Here is a 12,856-nt window from a genome sequence, read left to right as displayed (position 1 = left end):
ATATCCGTGATCGTCTGATCTACTGGGCACACTCGTCACCCTCCTCTGGTCACCCAAGTATCGGTCGTACAGTGCGCTGCCTGACCGGAAAGTACTGGTGGCCTACCTTGACTAAGGACGTGAGGGTGTATGTCTCCTCCTGCTCGGTGTGCACCCAGAGTAAGGCACCTAGGCACCTCCCAGAGGGTAAGTTACAACCTTTACCAGTTCCACAACGACCATGGTCTCACCTAACTGTTGATTTCCTGACTGATCTTCCCCTCTCCCTAGCTAACACCACCATCCTGGTCGTTGTGGACCGCTTTTCCAAGGCCTGCCGCCTACTTCCTCTGCCCGGTCTCCCCACGGCTCTGCAAACTGCGGAGGACCTGTTTACACACGTCTTCCGGCACTACGGGGTACCAGAGGATATAGTGTCTGACCGAGGTCCCCAGTTCACATCCAAGGTTTGGAAGGCGTTCATGGAACGTCTGGGGGTCTCGGTCAACCTGACCTCTGGGTTCCACCCCGAGTCTAATGGGCAGGTGGAACGGGTAAATCAGGATGTGGGTAGGTTCCTGCGGTCCTACTGCCAGGACCGGCCGGGGGAGTGGTCGGTGTTCTTGCCATGGGCAGAATATGCCCAGAACTCTCGCCGCCACTCCTCTACTAACCTAACGCCATTCCAATGTGTTTTAGGTTACCAACCGGTTCTGGCACCGTGGCACCAGAGCCAGACCGAGGTTCCTGCGGTGGACGACTGGTTTCGGCGCGCAGAGGAGACGTGGGACTCTGCCCACGTTCACCTCCAACGCGCCGTGCGTCGTCAGAAGGCCAACGCTGACCGCCACCGCAGTGAGGCCCCGGTCTTTATTCCGGGGGATCAGGTCTGGCTCTCGACCCGGAATCTGCCCCTCCGCCTGCCCTGGCGGAAGCTGAGCCCGCGGTTTGTGGGGCCGTTCAAAGTCCTGAGGAGAATCAACGAGGTCACCTATAGGTTATTACTTCCCTCTGATTACCATATTAACCCCTTGTTTCATGTGTCTCTCCTCAGGCCGGTGGTGGCTGGTCCGCTCCAGGTGTAGGAGGTCCCTCCACCTCCTCTGGACATTAAGGGGGCCCCGGCGTACTCTGTCCGTTCCATCCTGGATTCAAGGCGTCAGGTGGGGGGCCTTCAGTACCTCGTGGAGTGGGAGGGGTACAGTCCGGAGGAACGGTGCTGGGTCCCGGTGAGGGATTTCCTCCATCGCCATCTGGCTCGCCATGCTCCGCGTCGTCCTGGACATCCCCGAGGCCGGGGTCTGCGCGCTGTTGGAGCTGCGCGTCAAGGGGGGGGTACTGTCACGACTTCCGCCGAGGCTGCCTCCCCTCCTTGTTCGGGCAGGCTTCGTCGTTCGTCGTCACCGGCTTATTAGCCACTGCCGCTCCATACAGTGAGGGAAAAAAGTATTTGATCCCCTGCTGATTTTGTACGTTTGCCCACTGACAAAGAAATGATCAGTCTATAATTTTAATGGTAGGTTTATTTGAACAGTGTGAGACAGAATAACAAAAAAAAAATCCAGAAATACGCATGTCAAAAAATGTTATAAATTGATTTGCATTTTAATGAGGGAAATAAGTATTTGACCCCTCTGCAAAACATGATTTAGTACTTGGTGGCAAAACCCTTGTTTGCAATCACAGAGGTCAGACGTTTCTTGTAGTTGGCCACCAGGTTTGCACACATCTCAGGAGGGATTTTGTCCCACTCCTCTTTGCAGATCATCCCCAAGTCATTAAGGTTTCGAGGCTGACGTTTGGCAACTCGAACCTTCAGCTCTCTCCACAGATTTTCTATGGAATTAAGGTCTGGAGACTGGCTAGGCCACTCCAGGACCTTAATGTGCATCTTCTTGAGCCACTCCTTTGTTGCCTTGGCCGTGTGTTTTGGGTCATTGTCATGCTGGAATAACCATCCACGACCCATTTTCAATGCCCTGGCTGAGGGAAGGAGGTTCTCACCCAAGATTTGACGGTACATGGCCCCGTCCATCGTCCCTTTGATGCGGTGAAGTTGTCCTGTCCCCTTAGCAGAAAAACACCCCCAAAGCATAATGTTTCCACCTCCATGTTTGATGGTGGGGATGGTGTTCTTGGTGTCATAGGCAGCATTCCTCCTCATCCAAACACGGCGAGTTGAGTTGATGCCAAAGAGCTCCATTTTGGTCTCATCTGATCACAACACTTTCACCCAGTTCTCCTCTGAATCATTCAGATGTTCATTGGCAAACTTCAGACGGCCCTGTATATGTGCTTTCTTGAGCAGGGGGACCTTGCGGGCGTTGCAGGATTTCAGTCCTTCACGACGTAGTGTGTTACCAATTGTTTTCTTGGTGACTATGGTCCCAGCTGCCTTGAGATCATTGACAAGATCCTCCCGTGTAGTTCTGGGCTGATTCCTCACCGTTCTCATTGCAACTCCACGAGGTGAGATCTTGCATGGAGCCCCAGGCCGAGGGAGATTGACAGTTCTTTTGTGTTTCTTCCATTTGCGAATAATCTCACCAACTGTTGTCACCTTCTCACCAAGCTGCTTGGCGATGGTCTTGTAGCCCATTCCAGCCTTGTGTAGGTCTACAGTCTTGTCCCTGACATCCTTGGAGAGCTCTTTGGTCTTGGCCATGGTGGAGAGTTTGGAATCTGATTGATTGATTGTTTCTGTGGACAGGTGTCTTTTATACAGGTAACAAGATGAGATTAGGAGCACTCCCTTTAAGAGTGTGGTCCTAATCTCAGTTCGTTACCTGTATAAAAGACACCTGGGAGCCAGAAATCTTTCTGATTGAGAGGGGGTCAAATACTTATTTCCCTCATTAAAAATGCAAATCAATTAATAACATTTTTGACATGCGTTTTTCAGGATTTTTTTGTTGTTATTCTGTCTCTCACTGTTCAAATAAACCTACCATTAAAATTATAGGCTGATAATTTCTTTGTCAGTGGGCAAACTTACAAAATCAGCAGGGGATCAAATACCTTTTTCCCTCACTATATATCATCATTCCATTTGTCTTGTCTTGTCAATTACACACACCTGGTTCATATCCCCTCATTAGTCCGTGTATAAGTGTTCCCTCTTCCCCCTTGTCCTTGTGGGTGATTGGTTTATGTGAGTTGAGTGTAGCTCGTTGGAGCTAGCCGTACCTTGTATTGCCGGGGTAGATTGTACCCCGGTGCCTGTATTTTGTTGTTCACTATCCAGCGCAACTGTGTACGACAGAATACTCTGGATTCTGTGATTTACCCTCCTGCGCCTGACTCCTTCTAATCAAACTCATCACAGACATGGGTGGATGATTTACAGGGGTACACAGTGGAATCTAATGATCAGTTTAATTGTATGGTAGAGTCATAATAACTGGTGTGTTACTGATTGAGTTTGAATTTACCAATACGGAATACAGATGATAAGTGTCTACAACACCATGAAGTGGCAGGTAGATATTTAATTTCAGATTGACACAGGGTTCCATTTACTCAACCATTGGGTTGATAACAACTTCAGTACTTTTAAACATAGCTGGCTCTGGCTCTCTCTCTAACCTTAGTCTGCATCCCAAATGGCAATAGGGTGCCATTTGGGACACAGGCTAACACTAGTACCCATACAGTAGGCAATGCCCAGCTGGTGCCACCATTAATCACAGCTAACAAACAGGTCCTCTACCAGTCTGTCTGTCGCAGGCTCCCAGCCAAGCAGCATATGTGTGTGTCCCAAATGGCACCCTATTCCCTATATAGTATATATGGTGCATTGGGCTCTGGTCAAAAGTAGTGCACTATACAGGGAATAGGGCTCTGGTTAAAAATAGTGCAGTATATAGGAAATAGGGTGCCATTTGGGACATAACCTATGAAAAGCCTTGTCCAAACAGACTCTGACATCATAAGCTCAAGGATTTCCCAGGTGTTCCGGAGCCAGTGACATCACCCTGCCATTCAAGAGCACAATGAGGACTTTGAGAGGTGGCTGGTGGCTGGTGAGAACAGTCAGCAAAACAAGAAAAGACACATACAACAAGAAGGCCTCTCTCTAAATAATATGGAAAGTGGAGATGAGAGCCAGAACAGCTTCACAGCTGAACCCAGTTAACGCCTGTTTGGAAAATATTTAGGAGGGGATAGGGGAGGTGAGGGGTAAACAGTCTATGGCTGACAGTTTGGAGGGTATGTGTATGTGTGAGTGTGTGAACACTGGAGGTGTTATACATATTCAAAGAGAAACAGTATCATTGTTCTTAAATCCTGTAATTTAAATGGATTTTTATTTGGATTTCATGTAATGGACATACACAAAATAGTCCAAATTGGTGAAGTGAAATAAAAAAAATTACTTGTTTCAAAAAATTCTAAAAAATAAATAATGGAAAAGTGGTGCATAAAGATGTATTCACCCCCATTGCTATGAAGCCCCTAAATAAGATCTAGTGCAACCAATTACCTTCAGAAGTTACAAAATTAGTTAAATAAAGTCCACCTGTGTGCAATCTAAGTGTCACATGATCTGTCACATGATCTCAGCATATACAGTGGGGAAAAAAAGTATTTAGTCAGCCACCAATTGTGCAAGTTCTCCCACTTAAAAAGATGAGAGAGGCCTGTAATTTTCATCATAGGTACACGTCAACTATGACAGACAAAATGAGAAAAAAAAATCCAGAAAATCACATTGTAGGATTTTTAATGAATTTATTTGCAAATTATGGTGGAAAATAAGTATTTGGTCAATAACAAATGTTTCTCAATACTTTGTTATATACCCTTTGTTGGCAATGACACAGGTCAAACGTTTTCTGTAACTCTTCACAAGGTTTTCACACACTGTTGCTGGTATTTTGGCCCATTCTTTCATGCAGATCTCCTCTAGAGCAGTGATGTTTTGGGGCTGTCGCTGGGCAACACGGACTTTCAACTCCCTCCAAAGATTTTCTATGGGGTTGAGATCTGGAGACTGGCTAGGCCACTCCAGGACCTTGAAATGCTTCTTACGAAGCCACTCCTTCGTTGCCCGGGCGGTGTATTTGGGATCATTGTCATGCTGAAAGACCCAGCCACGTTTCATCTTCAATGCCCTTGCTGATGGAAGGAGGTTTTCACTCAAAATCTCACAAAACATGGCCCCATTCATTCTTTCCTTTACACGGATCAGTCGTCCTGGTCCCTTTGCAGAAAAACAGCCCCAAAGCATGATGTTTCCACCCCCATGCTTCACAGTAGGTATGGTGTTCTTTGGATGGAACTCAGCATTCTTTGTCCTCCAAACACGACGAGTTGAGTTTTTTTAACCAAAAAGTTATATTTTGGTTTCATCTGACCATATGACATTCTCCCAATCCTCTTCTGGATCATCCAAATGCACTCTAGCAAACTTCAGACGGGCCTGGACATGTACTGGCTTAAGCAGGGGGACACGTCTCCCACTACAGGATTTGAGTCCCTGGCGGCGTAGTGTGTTACTGATGGTAGGCTTTGTTACTTTGGTCCCAGCTCTCTGCCGGTCATTCACTAGGTCCCCCCGTGTGGTTCTGGGATTTTTGCTCACCGTTCTTGTGATCATTTTGACCCCAAGGGGTGAGATCTTGCGTGGAGCCCCAGATCGAGGGAGATTATCAGTGGTCTTGTATGTCTTCCATTTCCTAATAATTGCTCCCACAGTTGATTTATTCAAACCAAGCTGCTTACCTATTGCAGATTCAGTCTTCCCAGCCTGGTGCAGGTCTACAATTCTGTTTCTGGTGTCCTTTGACAGCTCTTTGGTCTTGGCCATAGTGGAGTTTGGAGTGTGACTGTTTGAGGTTGTGGACAGGTGTCTTTTATACTGATAACAAGTTCAAACAGGTGCCATTAATACAGGTAACGAGTGGAGGACAGAGGAGCCTCTTAAAGAAGAAGTTACAGGTCTGTGAGAGCCAGAAATCTTGCTTGTTTGTAGGTGACCAAATACTTATTTTCCACCATAATTTGCAAATAAATTCATTAAAAATCCTACAATGTGATTTTCTGGATTTTTTTTCCTCATTTTGTCTGTCATAGTTGACGTGTACCTATGATGAAAATTACAGGCCTCTCTCATCTTTTTAAGTGGGAGAACTTGCACAATTGGTGGCTGACTAAATACTTTTTTTCCCCACTGTATACACCTCTCCAAACAGGTCAGGGACAAAGTTGTGGAGAAGTACAGATCAGGGTTGGGTTATAAAAAAAGATATGAAACTTTGAACATCCCATGGAGCACCATTAAATCCATTATTAAAAAAATGGAAAGAATATGGCACCACAACAAACATGCCAAGAGAGGGCCGCCCACCAAAACTCACGGACCAGGCCAGGAGGGCATTAATCAGAGAGGCAACAAAGATACCAAAGATAACCCTGAAGAAGGGCAGCAGGTAGCTTAGTGGTTAAGAACGTTGTGCCAGTAACCGAAAGGTTAATGGTTCTAATCCCTGAGCCGACTAGGTGAAAAATCTGTCTGTGCCCTTGAGCAAGGCACTTAACGCTAATTGCTCCTGTAAGTCGCTCTGGATAAGAGCGTCTGCTAAATGACAAAAAATGTAAGAAGCTGCAAAGCTCCACAGCGGAGTATCTGTCCATAGGACCACTTTAAGCCATACACTCCACAGAGCTGGGCTTTACGGAAGAGTGGCCAGATAAAAGCCATTGCTTAAAGACAAAAATAAGCAAACATGTTTGGTGTTCGCCGAAAGGCATGTGGGAGACTCCCCAAACATATGGAAGAAGGTACTCTGGTCAAATGAGACTAAAATTGAGCTTTTTGGCCATCAAGGAAAACGCTATGTCTTGCGCAAACCCAACACCTCTCATCACCCCGAGAACACCATCCCCACAGTGAAGCATGGTGGTGGCAGCATCATGCTGTGGGGATGTTTTTCATTGGCTGGGACTGGGAAACTGGTCAGAATTGAAGGAATGATGATTTGGAGCTAAATACAGGGAAATTCTTGAGGGAAACCTGTTTCAGTCTTCCAGAGATTTGAGACTGGGACGGAGGTTCACCTTCCAGCAGGACAATGACCCTAAGCATACTGCTAAAGCAACACTCGAGTGGTTTAAGGGGAAACATTTAAATGTCTTGGAATGGCCTAGTCAAAGCCCAGACCTCAATCCAATTGAGAATCTGTGATATGACTTAAAGATTGCTTTACACCAGCGGAACCCATCCAACTTGAAGGAGCTGGAGCAGTTTTGCCTTGAAGAATGGGCAAAAATCCCAGTAGCTAGATGTGCCAAGCTTATAGAGACATACCCCAAGAGACTTGCAGCTGTAATTGCTGCAAAAGGTGGCTCTAAAAGTATTGACTTTGGGGGGTGAATAGTTATGCATGCTCAAGTGTTCTGTTTTTTGTCTTATTTCTTGTTTGTTTCACAAAAAAATATATTTTGCATCTTCAAAGTGGTAGGCATGTTGTGCAAATGAAATGATACAAACCCACCAAAAATCCATTTTTAATTCCAGGTTGTAAGGCAACAAAATAGGAAAAATGCCAAGGGGGTGAATACTTTCGCAAGCCACTGTAGCTGTCAGCTTTACCTTATTAAAATGTCATTGACTCTTAAACAGCATATTTATACACTGCTAACCGGGGCTGCGATGGCAGGCAGCAGAGCATTCACAGCACAGAGAGGCACTGTCCCAAATGGCACCCTATTCTCTATTTAGGCCCTGGTCAAAAGTAGTGCAATACATAGGGAATAGGGTGCCATCTGGGATTCAGCCGAACTCCCTCTCCTTCTCCCTTTCCATGGCAGGCTGACGCAGTCACAGACTGTCTGTGTCAGGCAGAGATAAGGTTTATTACACAATGTATGCACAGGTCCTCTTTGATTGATGCTTCTCCATTATTTTTATGTCCTGGCTGGGTAATATATTCCTGCGTGTCCAGGTCTACATTAGTTGTGTCAAATTGCGGCGGCCGAGGTGCAGGGACCTATCTGAACATCAAATTGAGGTGGCAGTGACAGGGTGCTGGGTTGATGGTGGGTGGTGGGACAGCAGCAATAGGGTTCAGCTCAGGGAAAGTGATGTTTTTTTTCATTTCATTAAATGATAGCTTTTTCAGTCTCTATGTAAAATAGATATGTGCATCCCAAATGGCACCCTATTCCTTTTATAGTACACTACTTTTGACCAGAGCCCTATGGGGCTCTGGTCAAATGTAGTGCACTATATACGTGATAGGGTGCCATTTGGGATAAATCTCTCTTCCTCTTGGGTTCCTGGGTCACAATTAACAACAGCAGAAAAAAAGATTTGTGGGCCAGATCTGTAGACCGTGTAGGGAGTATGGTCACTCCTGCACATTAACTGATGTAGCAAGGTGGCTATCTCTGAAGAGAGAAGCCAAATAAGAGAAGGAATTGTCTTGATACAAAATTAGTGCACTACAGTATATACGGAATAGGGTGCCATATGGGACTCAAACTAAATCATTCCAGTAATTAGCACTCTCCAAGAGAGAGGAACCCTGTATCACGTAAGAGGACATCTGCATTCCTCATTCTCATTACATGTAGAAGGGAGTTACGGTTAAACCACCTTGGCCAGACTCACATTTTATCACCCTCTCGTCTCGTGGGAGGTAGCACTGATGTGAGGAGGTGGGTTATGATTCCATGTTGTATTCCCATTTGCTTCTACTCCTGGCAGCTCATCAGAGAGAGAAAGGATATCTGTTTCAGTGAGGAGCGTTATGGTGAGGTGTGTGTGTGGAATGTATAACTTTTGCCACGTCGGAGGGCAGAGAATGGAGAAAGCAGGGCAGGCACACATGAGTATGGTGTCGTGTGTGTGTGTGCTTGTGTATGTGTGTGTGTGTGTGTGTGTGTGTGTGTGTGTGTGTGTGTGTGTGTGTGTGTGTGTGTGTGTGTGTGTGTGTGTGTGTGTGTGTGTGTGTGTGTGTGTGTGTGTGTGTGTGTGTGTGTGTGTGTGTGTGTGTGTGTGTGTGTGTGTGTGTGTGCGTGCGTACATGCTTGTGGAGGTGGAGGGGGCGATAGGGTTGGGGTATAGAGGGGTCCTGGGAAACCTCTACACACCTAAATGCTAGTCCAGATGTGGCTGCTGTTTCTACGGTCAGGGGAGGCACATCTGTCTAGTGGACTAGGGCCTGAGTGCTGCAGTGTGTGTGTCTGTGTCTGTGTGTCTGTGTGTCTGTGTGTGCGTACAGTGTGTGTGTGTGTGTATCCATGTCCTGGTGTCGTTACTGGTGCTGACGGATCTCACTTCATGCTCTGCAGGCAAAGTGAATACCATCCGTTAATAGGTTTAGCAGTCACACCCCGACACTCTAAGAGGTCCACCTTACTCTCTACAAGGTCTTCTTGAGCAGAAGGAAGGTGTGTAGAATTCCATGGAGTTTAGAAGGTGGTTAGAATTCCATGGTTTAGAAGGTGGGCACAATTCCATGGAGTTTAGAAGGCGGGCAGAATTCCATGGAGTTTAGAAGGTGGTTAGAATTCTATGGAGTTTAGAAGGCGGGCAGAATTCCATGGAGTTTAGAAGGTGGTTAGAATTCTATGGAGTTTAGAAGGCGGGCAGAATTCCAATGTTGAGTTTTTAAGTGTTGTGTATGACTGTCATTATTTACTTTGTATTGTGATTACTTCTCTACAGGGAGAAATTCTTACAGACACAAAGAGAAGCAGTAGTCTTACCACTCAAATGAAACAATTCAAGTGGCCTCGCTGTTGGATTGAAAGCTTGGTTTTCATGGATTAATTTATTAGCAGTTTGGATGCCGGCCATTAAGACTTGTTTTACGTTCTTGAACTTCAAGAGACTCTGTTTTACACAAACTGTTTCTTTAGGATCAATTCAAAGCAAATAAGGGATTAACATGCAATTAAAACAATCAAACACACATCCACAGCATTTATCCTACATTCAGCAAACAAACATACAGTACCAAAACTAATGCAGTAATGATTACATTAAAAACAATAACAATACATTATTAGAAATCACTTTTATACATATTTGTCTATCTGCCAACCACCACATTTTACTGGAGACAGCCCTGTCTAAATGTTTATGCATTTACCAAATAGTTTTCTCTTGTGGCTTATGAGTCACTAGGAGACCCATCAGCACTGTACTGGGGAATGTAAATGACAATGCAGTGTCAAGTGGCTTTCATCTCCTGTAATGACACGCAAGTTGAGGCTGGCAGGGTAAATTATACCTCTTTCTTATCCCACCCTACTGGAGGTACAGTATCTAGTCTACAGTATACCTCAAACCAGTTTTTATATAGTCAGGATTCCTGGCAGAGACAGTTGCACTTGTCGAAATTACCCCTATTGGTGTATAAGCAGCAATTACAGAGAAGATTGATATACCTGTGAGAGGTACACGTACAGGACAGTGGATGCTCTAAAAACAAATTTAAACACTTCCCTCGCATACAAATGTAAGTATTTGCTTAGGGATTTGTCTTTGACTCCTGATAATGTGTTCATTGTTAAAAGCCTGGTTGGAGTGGGACATCTTGGACAGTATCTTGGCCACAGAGACAATCAACAAGACTACAGATATTCTACCCTTGGCAGCCCCATTCAGCCTCACAGACACATAGCTGGAATAATCTATCACTGCCCTTTGATTATGCAGTGTGGCTAACAAGGTATCTTTGTCGCTCCGCATGATATTTACAAGTAATTCATTGAAGGCAGAGATTTAATTATACTTCTGGGGTATCTAGCAGTATGTAAATAAATGAATGCTAAGCTTATATCCAGACCACAGATTCTGACCTTAAGAAATAGTGTTCATTACATATTTTCCGAATGACCAGGCCGGATCCTCCACGATGTAAATATTGTGAGTGGGATGCAAGAGCTGAGGGGTTGGCTGGCTTCACACTTAAACATGACAGATGGTGAGGGGAAGCTTATCGGCCAGTGAGAGATAGTGAGTTTATTGCCCAATTGACGATGATGAAAAATTACCTTTGGAACATAATTTCTTTCACATCAGCTTCTAACATATCAACGGCCACATCATTCACTAATGTAATTAAGTCATGGAGTTATAGGTTTTTGCAAATATACAACCGTGCTGTTTCAACATATTTAGAAACACCTCACATTATTTAATTAGATATTTGTCTATCCGTTTAAGGTATTTTTAACCAAAACAATTTTACAAATTTGAACTTGACAGGACTTGGAGACATGGAGGTAAATTCCCATGTGATATATGGAATGGATACAACAAGGGAACTCCACAGCAGTCAGCAGTTGACTTATGCCTGGTGACACCAGTTGTAACGCAATCCCACCAGACGTCACCCAAAACACACTCAGATACACACACACACTGCCAATCAACCCTGTTCTCATGACCTCAGTGTGTCCACAGAGACAGAGAGAGCTCAGGTGTTTTCACAGTGTGGGGTTTCCGTTCCAGCGTTCCAGGTTCTCCCCCAAATGGAGACCTGCTCTCCTTGAATGAATGACTGATGAGGAGCTACTAAATTTCACAGCCGACTCTGGAGTGTGAGAGAGAGAGAGAGAGAGAGATATTCATAGACTTTCTATACAGTTCTGACTAACAGAAGTTGGGGAGACATACAATAAAGCAACAGTATAGGGAAGTAATCTCTTCCCATACACCTCTGACTGACTTCTAATCCTTATATTCTCACTTATAGAGCAATAACTGTTTCTTTCATTTTTCTTACATTGGAAATCGAGATTTTGATTGATTTGATTAAGAATGGACCTCTCAACAAAGGTAAGGCAATATCCTCAATGTCCAGCAATAGATTGCCCCCTTTCTCTACCACAGGCAACATGCTGCTCATATAGTTCATTAAGGAGGAGAGCGGGGGAGGATGGGGATGGTGGGGGAGCCTGCAAGAAAAGCAGCACCAGACTCCGGTCCCTCCTCTAATGATATATCATATCTGGCACGTTCAAGTCCTTCAGCTTGACAGCAGCCGGCCCTTCTTCCCCAGTCTCCCATCTTTGCTTTCACAAGGAATTATTCTTACTGTGGCACAATAATCACACAGATTGAGAAGTGTGTTTGTCTTGGCGCGTGTCTGGACTCTCAGGTGTCCATCATCAACAGAAAGGTTGGGATTGACTGGTCTATCATCTCAGTTTAGGCCAACCAGTGAACGCTACACTTCACCTGAACACCTCAGGCCACTGTTGAAACTCATAGGAGCTCATGTAAAGAAAGCAGTTAAGAGAGAAAAGACTATGTCCAACTAAGGAAAGATCATAATGTTTATCAAAATATATGCTGCTTAAGCAAATTCATGAGCGTTATTTTAATGAGGCTTAATCATATGATGTCATCCATGGTGGGTTAGACTTTTGTTCTGGTTGAGAAAGACAGCTGGCTTAACACTAATACAATTTCCATACATGTTGTATGATATTTCATCAGTTACCTCACATAAATCACAATCTTCACCCAGCATGAATACTGTAGCTGTACGTTACCCACCAGACCAGCGATATTCAACACCACAGTGATGCTATGCAATCATTTCATTCAGGAAGACAAAAACCTGATTCAACAAATTACTGCCTAAATTGATACTTTTTTGGCTTCATTCATTACCTATGAGACAAAACAGTGTGAAAATATGCTAGTTTTCAGTCAGTCCCCAGACCTTGAAATTGAAATACCACAAAAATCCCGTCTCCATTAACAAGATTCTTATTTCAAACTCACATTCAGTTCGGCAGCAACTAGATTATTACCCCAACATAGTACAGTTCCCGTCCAATCCAGCTGTCTTCTTTAAATGTATGAGGAGATACAGTGCCTTGCAAAAGTATTCATACCCCTTCACGTTTTTCC

Source organism: Coregonus lavaretus, assembly GCF_964263955.1.
Source record: "Coregonus lavaretus genome assembly, contig: HAP1_SCAFFOLD_2364, whole genome shotgun sequence".
Taxonomy (NCBI): Eukaryota; Metazoa; Chordata; class Actinopteri; order Salmoniformes; family Salmonidae; genus Coregonus; species Coregonus lavaretus.
This window is presented reverse-complemented; position numbering follows the sequence as displayed.